At 37.1% G+C, this 7,041-nt stretch overlaps 1 long non-coding RNA gene across 1 annotated transcript in view; it reads right to left on the bottom strand.

The window, feature by feature from the left end:
* Window positions 1–2,165: 2,165 nt before the first annotated feature.
* Window positions 2,166–7,041, bottom strand: part of LOC107182044 — a 15,432-nt gene continuing 10,556 nt past the window's right edge. Inside the window, exons 3-4 of the long non-coding RNA XR_001512760.1 lie at window positions 5,168–5,316; window positions 2,166–2,250 (exon numbers count right to left, since the gene is read on the bottom strand). This is a non-coding gene — a long non-coding RNA (uncharacterized LOC107182044). The remainder of the gene's footprint in view (window positions 2,251–5,167; window positions 5,317–7,041) is intronic.

The following is a 7,041-nucleotide window of genomic DNA, read 5'->3' on the forward strand; positions in this document are numbered from 1 at the left end:
TCTGGCCAGTACGAGACCCATGTCCAAATTTAATACGACTGCAAAGGGTTAAGTGAGTTTATTTTAAATTAAGTTACACTGTGGTAAGGGATAGATAAATCAGTGAACTTCAAAATAGAACTTGAACGAATAACACCCGATTTCCTTTTCAGAAAAAGTAAAAAACTTGTAAATAATTTTCCTTAGTTTTAATCATTTCACTTCACTATTTCATAGCTTTGCGTCTCTTTAGTTGTCACTCTTCTTGTACCCAGAATAAAAGTTCAGCCAGATCAAATGTTAAATGTACCCTATCCCATGATGAGTTTCTGCTGAGCTCCAGAGGCTTATTAAGGCCTGCGTGCACTCAGTGTGCTTGGATTAATGGCATGTGTAGGGCAGAAATTATAACACTGAACCCCTAACTTCTTAGAGTAACACCAAATTGTTGGCATTATCTCTTAAACTGTCTAATAATGGTTCATCATCCTGATTTCAGAAATAGTCATCAATGCATTCCGCACTATCCTTATAGAAGATAGAATAAATTATTTTTACTAACTTGGGAAGGTTATTACTTTTATAATCATAAAGTTATTTGAGATCTGAATGAATCAACTAAACATGAAGATATTTATTCAAGGTGGCAGCTGCTGTGTTCTACTCTGATTTTTATAATAAACACCTCAGGCCTAGTGACAGAGACAAGAACATAAATAGTTAATTAAATCACAGTTTGGTAAGTGGGGGAGGGTAGTCACAAGATGGTAGAGACTTTTGGAAAATACCAAACCTAGCTTTGAGGAAAACAAGGAAGGTCTGGCCGGGCTAGCTCTGAAAGACTGCAGGAATTACCTCAGCAAAGAAGGATAGACGGTTCTTACAAGAACCACAGGTGCAGAGGCCTGGAGACAAGAGAAGGGGAATGATGAATTCCAGAAACCAGAAGTTCCATGGGAAAGCTGAGGCTAGAGAGGTGACAAGTATGCCATGTTAAAGAACTCTGCCATGACAGGAACAGAGAGGCCAAGCGGTCTTAAAAAGGAGAATTTTTCCTGTTCTGATCTGCATTTCAGGAAAACCATTTCTGGAGTTACTGTGAATAGAGGGAGTGGGGGCAGTGCAGAGAAGACCAGCTGGGATGCAGCGGGCTCACTGGAAGCCAGCAGCAGAGATGGGAGAGGATTCTAGAGGTATTAACCAGGTAGAATCAAAAGAGCGCTATGACTACTTTTGGATATTGCAGGTGACTTGGAATTTTCTGGCCTGACAGCTTGGTGGTTGCATTAAATAAGATATATGATAAAGGAAGATCAAGTTGAAAGGAAATATGGTAATTTAATTTAAAAACTATTGACTTTTGCCCTAGCCTGTTTTGCTCAGTGGATAGAGCGTCGGCCTGGGGGCTGAAGGGTCCCAGGTTCGATTCCGGTCAAGGGCATGTACCTTGGTTGCGGGCATATCCCCAGTGGGGGGTGTACAGGAGGCAGCTGATTGATGTTTCTCTCTCATCGATGTTTCTAACTCTCTATCCCTCTCTCTTCCTCTCTGTAAAAAATCAATAAAATATATTTTTAAGAAAATAAAAACTATTGACTTTTAAAGGAATGTAAGGCATAGAATGAGCTGGCCTCTGTGTGTTTTTCTGCTCTTTGCATGGCCCGAGACAGATAAATCCTGTGAGAAACCAGCCAGGTGGAGAGGGAAGTGGCACTACATTCACTCAGCAAAGGGAATGTGTAGGGCCCTTTGGAGACAAAGGGCAGCCACCTATTGGCAACTTTATTGTCCAGGACTAAGACTGTAAATAGTACCATTTATTTGTGCGTCTGAACAAAATGGCTAGGGAGCTGGTCAGGGCTTCTTGTACTAAAAGTGACAGATGTCTTAAATTATTAGACTATGTTTTAGCTGGTTCATGTCCTGAAAAATAACAATAAAGGCATAAGAACAGGTTGAAGGACTTCTGTGAATAACCCTGTGGCTGTGGCTGAAAGAAGTACCTGGATTGAAAGACTTGAACTTAACCACGTTCTTGCATATCCAAACATATACCCAGGCCACCGACTGCTCACTCCTCATTATGGCCTCAGATCAAAATGCCTAAAAGCCATACAAACCACTTTTTATTTTTTTCCCAAATGTAAACAGGAAAATAATCAAAAGCATTTTTAGCTCACATGGAAGGATGTCTCGATATCTGTTTTTGTCTCTGTTGCATAGTTCATTCCCACAGTTGAACTCATAATGCATATTCTTATTGTCCAAAGCCTTTGGAGGTAAGAAATATAAGTCATGTATTTGCTATAACAAAAAGCATCTGCCTTTGTCTACTGTTCATGATCCTTAACACTCTAAATGACATGACCTGATATTAATGTGCTGTATGAATAATAGAAAAATCAAACCCCCTTTTAAAAGTACTATATGAAATATCTCAAACTTCAGATATCAATAAACAAGTGGCTTGATAAGGAAATGTTAAACCCTTAGAGATTCTTCTTTTGTTAGAACTTCAATAACTTTTAATTTTCCTTTAAAAAAAGGAAATATAGAATAATCACTTCTTAGGATCTACCCAAAATCTATCATTTCATAGACAAAAATAACAGCAACAAAAATATATAAGCATATAAACAAAAAATATAAATAGTCTCACAATTTACTACTTGCCCCACAAAGAAATTACAGCTGGGACACTAATTAGAGTGTCCTATCAAAATAATTTATTTACCAAGTATAAATCTAACAAACGTTTATTGGACATTTAGAATGTATTTGTACTGTTCTAAACTTTAGAATACAAAGATGAATCTGAATGTGAATATGGCTTCATCCTACATGAGTTACAGGAGAAGTTTAAGTGGCGGACACGTGAACATGTACAAAGACACCAGTATGACTGACAGCACTAGACATTACCTGAAGGTATGGGGTTGGTTGGTAAGACATACAACATGTACAAATACACCAGTATGAATGAGACCACTGGACTCTACCTGAAGGTATTCGATTGGAGGGCAGACATGCGAACAAGTACAAAGACACCAATTTGACTGATAGCACTAGACTTTATCTGAAGATATAGGCCTAGAGGGGTGCACACGTGAACATGTATATCAACACTGGAATAAATAACAGCACTACATCATACCTGAAGGTATGGAAGGAAAGCTCTATAAAGTAATGAGTACTTGAACTGAGCCTTCCAAAGTCATTAGAAGTTACTCACATGAAAGTCTGTGCGTGTGTGTGTGTGTGTGTGTGTGTGTGTGTGTGTGTGTAAGAAAAGAACAGAGGTGAGTGGCTATCATTCCAGGTAGGATGGACAAGAATAACAAAATTGAGGTATACATGTTCTCTCAGGGAAATAGTGGGTAGTACCCAACATGATCACAGAGCACATGATGTAGCCCAATGGGAAACTGAAACTACCTGGAAGGCCTTGTTCATTACAACAGAAATCAAGATATAGCTAGTCGTTTTCTATTAGAATAGTGGTGGATAAAACCTATACTTTTCAAAGCTTTTCAGTAACTCCTGGGTGGCCAACTTGGCACCACCAGTCCTTAAATAGGTGTTGGCACCTCCTGCCATGGGTAATGAGGCACAGTGAAGGTGTTAAGCAGTAGGATAATATAATCAGATTATCTTTTTAATCTTTTTTGCAAACCAATTTTAAAATTAACCTAGAAAAAATCTGTAGGAAGAACCAGAGAAATTTTGTACAATAAGAGCAATGAGGAAAGACTAGTCTTAATAGATGGTAAAAACACTACCTAGCCATGCTCATTAAAGGAGTGGACAACTCATGGATATAGACAAAACAGTGTGGTGATTGCAGGGCTTTAGGGGTGGAGCTGGAAGAGGGCATAGAGAGGATACATAGTGATGGAAAAAATAAAAATAAATAAATAAAAGAGTTTGATACCAGTATATGAATAGACAAATCACTGGAAAAAGTCCAAGAATAAATTAAAGTGCATGTAGGGCTTCAGTATACGCTAAAGGTGGCATTTTATATCACTGAAGAGAAGTTTCCACACAATCCTGAGACACCTGGATAGCTATATAATGCTGGGTGCCTACACAATACCCTCTAATAAATAAAATTCTAGCTGGATCAAACATTTACATTTGAAAAATCATCAAATTATTAGAAAATAATCATGAAATAATTATTATGATCCTAAAGTAAAAGGGGAATTCTTAAAAGACACAGAAATCCCTGAAGTCCAAAAAGGAAAGCTTGCCATATTTGACCACTAAAAATACCTGTCTTTTCTTAGTCAATGTGTGTGCACACACATGTGTGTAACATAACAACAAAGTGGAAAATTTACCATCTATCACACATACAAAAGGGATCATTTCTTCATTATTGGTAAGCTTATTAATGGATAAATAAAGGAATAAACAGAACATTGGACAAAGAATTGGAACTAGCAGTTCACTAAAAATAAATATGAAAGGCTTAAAAACATACATAGAGCTATTCCTGTGGTCTCAAATAAATGTCAATTAGATCATCAGTAAGAAATCATTTGTCCTTTAAGAAATGAGCAATGATCGAAAAATCTAGTAGCATTAAATACTGGTTGCTTGCTAGGAGTTTGTTCTAAGGAACACACACACGTATGTACAGGCATGAGAAGGGGTGGATGCTGTTCACAAGGGGTGGGTGCTGGTTAATTTTAAAATTGGTTTGCAAGACGAGACTGATCTAGCTATCCAGCCCAGGTGACTCTCCAAAGAAAAGGTCTTTATTCAGGTAAGTAACCACCATGCACACAAAAGAATGAGCTGGGGCTATATGTGCTGACATTATATTTGGGAATCATATCTTCTATGGAAAAATTATTTTTAAAGGAAAAGAAGGGAAAACAGTAGGTAAAGTACAAGCTAACAATTTTTCTGGAAGTCTGTATGAGAAGCTTCACTAGTGGAAAGTGGACCCAAGAAGTGAGGGAAGAACAAGAGGGAGACTTTATCCATTTCATAACCTTTTATGCTGTTTGACTTTTTACCCTGTACCCCTGTGACTTCAAAAATAAATTTAATATTTAAAGACAAAAACAATGTGCTCAATCTTTTTAAAAAAAATAAAGAAAAGAAAAAGAAAAGAAAACCCTGGCAGTGATATGAGAAATAAATCACATTTAGACCTTTGTTAAGACCAAATATTTACCATATACTCCTGAATGATTTCTTGTTCTTCTATCCTTTTCTGAAGTATTTGAAAATCATTCTTGATGTCTGATTGCTCGTGAAAACTGAATTTTAATGGCCGAATCAGAGTCAACTGAGTTAAATCCCTTTCAGAAATAATCTGTATACCTAAGGAAGAGAGAAATTCATACTTGTAACTTACGTGTATGTATGTGAAAGGAGATTTTATAGTTGTTGTTTTCTATTAAGTAAATACACAGCCACTTAAGGATTAAGGGGAGTTTATATTTTCAGAGGTGAAGAGTCTATTTGAAAGAAAGTATCCTTGTTTTGGAAAAATCATGACTATATACCTTGAAATTACACCAAACCCACTGCTCTTGGAGAAAACTGTAAGTGCAATAAATATAACAGACGCAGCAGACCTAGAAGTGTTCTGATTTATAATGTGAACTGGGTGTCTGTACCGACAGTTATTCCAGGCAAGCATGTACAAGACCTGGGTGGGAGAAACAGAGACCTGCCCCTCTCTGTGGCCAAGTGTTTGGAAGTCCCTGGAGTCTGAAATGAGAGGATGTGGAGTCCAACACACTTCTTATTAAAATGGATTGAGTGCACAGACATGTGTGTACACACACGTACGCACACACATACAAGAATAACATATAGGGTATAATCAATAAAACTAAAAAATAGATATATTATAAATACACATAATTGACAGGTATTAAAGAGTTATATACTTATAACAGAATAGAATACTTTCCATTTAATAGTACATGTGGAATCTCTTTTTAAATGATAATCTTTTAGGTCATGTTGACAGTCTAGATTTCACATATCTGAAATTATACAGATCATTCCCAGTGACCAAAATGTAATAAGTCTAGAAGTATTAAAAGAATATTTTTAAAATTTCAGAATTGTGAAGTAAAATGCTCAAGTGAAACCATTCTCAAAATCTATGCAAAGCCAAATATTATGAACTAAAATTAAGTTAATGCCAGAAAAAATATACACGAAACAATTAAGCAGAACAATGGGCATAAATACAAAAGGTGGAAGTTTCTAAAAGTCTGCACAGCCTTGGGATCTCATCTTGTCTTGGAACACTCCTACACTTAAAAGCTTTCTGGAGAGGTGAGAGTGAGGGACTGTTGGTTGGGAGAGAAATCCACAGGAATCCTAAAATTTTTCACAAATAGTCCAGTTTTAGTGTGAGAGGTCTAGGAAGCCCAGAAAGGGAGATGGAATGCCCACAAGAGCAGAAGCCATTTGATCACCGTTGAGTATCTAAGAAAAATACTTGGAGCCTTGCTGGGAAGAAGCTGTGTGAAGGCAGAGGAGAAAGGACAGAAAAGATGGAATTACTTCAATTGACACAGCTGTTGACTCCCCGACACTGATTCCACCCTGGTAATTAATTAAAGCCATTTTTAATCATTCCACAATAATTCCTTTGCCAGTGAATAATCAGCAATAGGTAGGTGATTTGCACCAGTGAGAAGCAAGGAGAAGTTTATTCAGGGCTTACAGGCAAGAGAATCAAGCCTCTGTCCCACCTCCATTCCCTGCCCAGGCATACGCACATAAGCATAAGGCCTACTGTGACCATAAAAGGAAGGAGCTGAGTATAGCAAATACGATAAAAAATACGCATGAAGAACCTATGTTCTTGATGAGCTCACTGAGCAACTCACAGAATGAACCTGGAATATTTTCTATCTTTGGCCTCCATTATAGGAGAAAACGTATTTGTTTATTGTTAATGTCATTTTGAATTTGGTTTCTTTTTATTGTAGCCAGTCCAAAAATTCCAACAAGGTGTATAAGTCAGGTTTCAGCTATAGATAATGGCAATCATTACAGAAAGATATGTTATCTATTAGTTAT

The sequence above is a fragment of the Myotis davidii genome, unplaced genomic scaffold, assembly GCF_000327345.1.
Source record: "Myotis davidii unplaced genomic scaffold, ASM32734v1 scaffold854, whole genome shotgun sequence".
Classification (NCBI taxonomy): Eukaryota; Metazoa; Chordata; class Mammalia; order Chiroptera; family Vespertilionidae; genus Myotis; species Myotis davidii.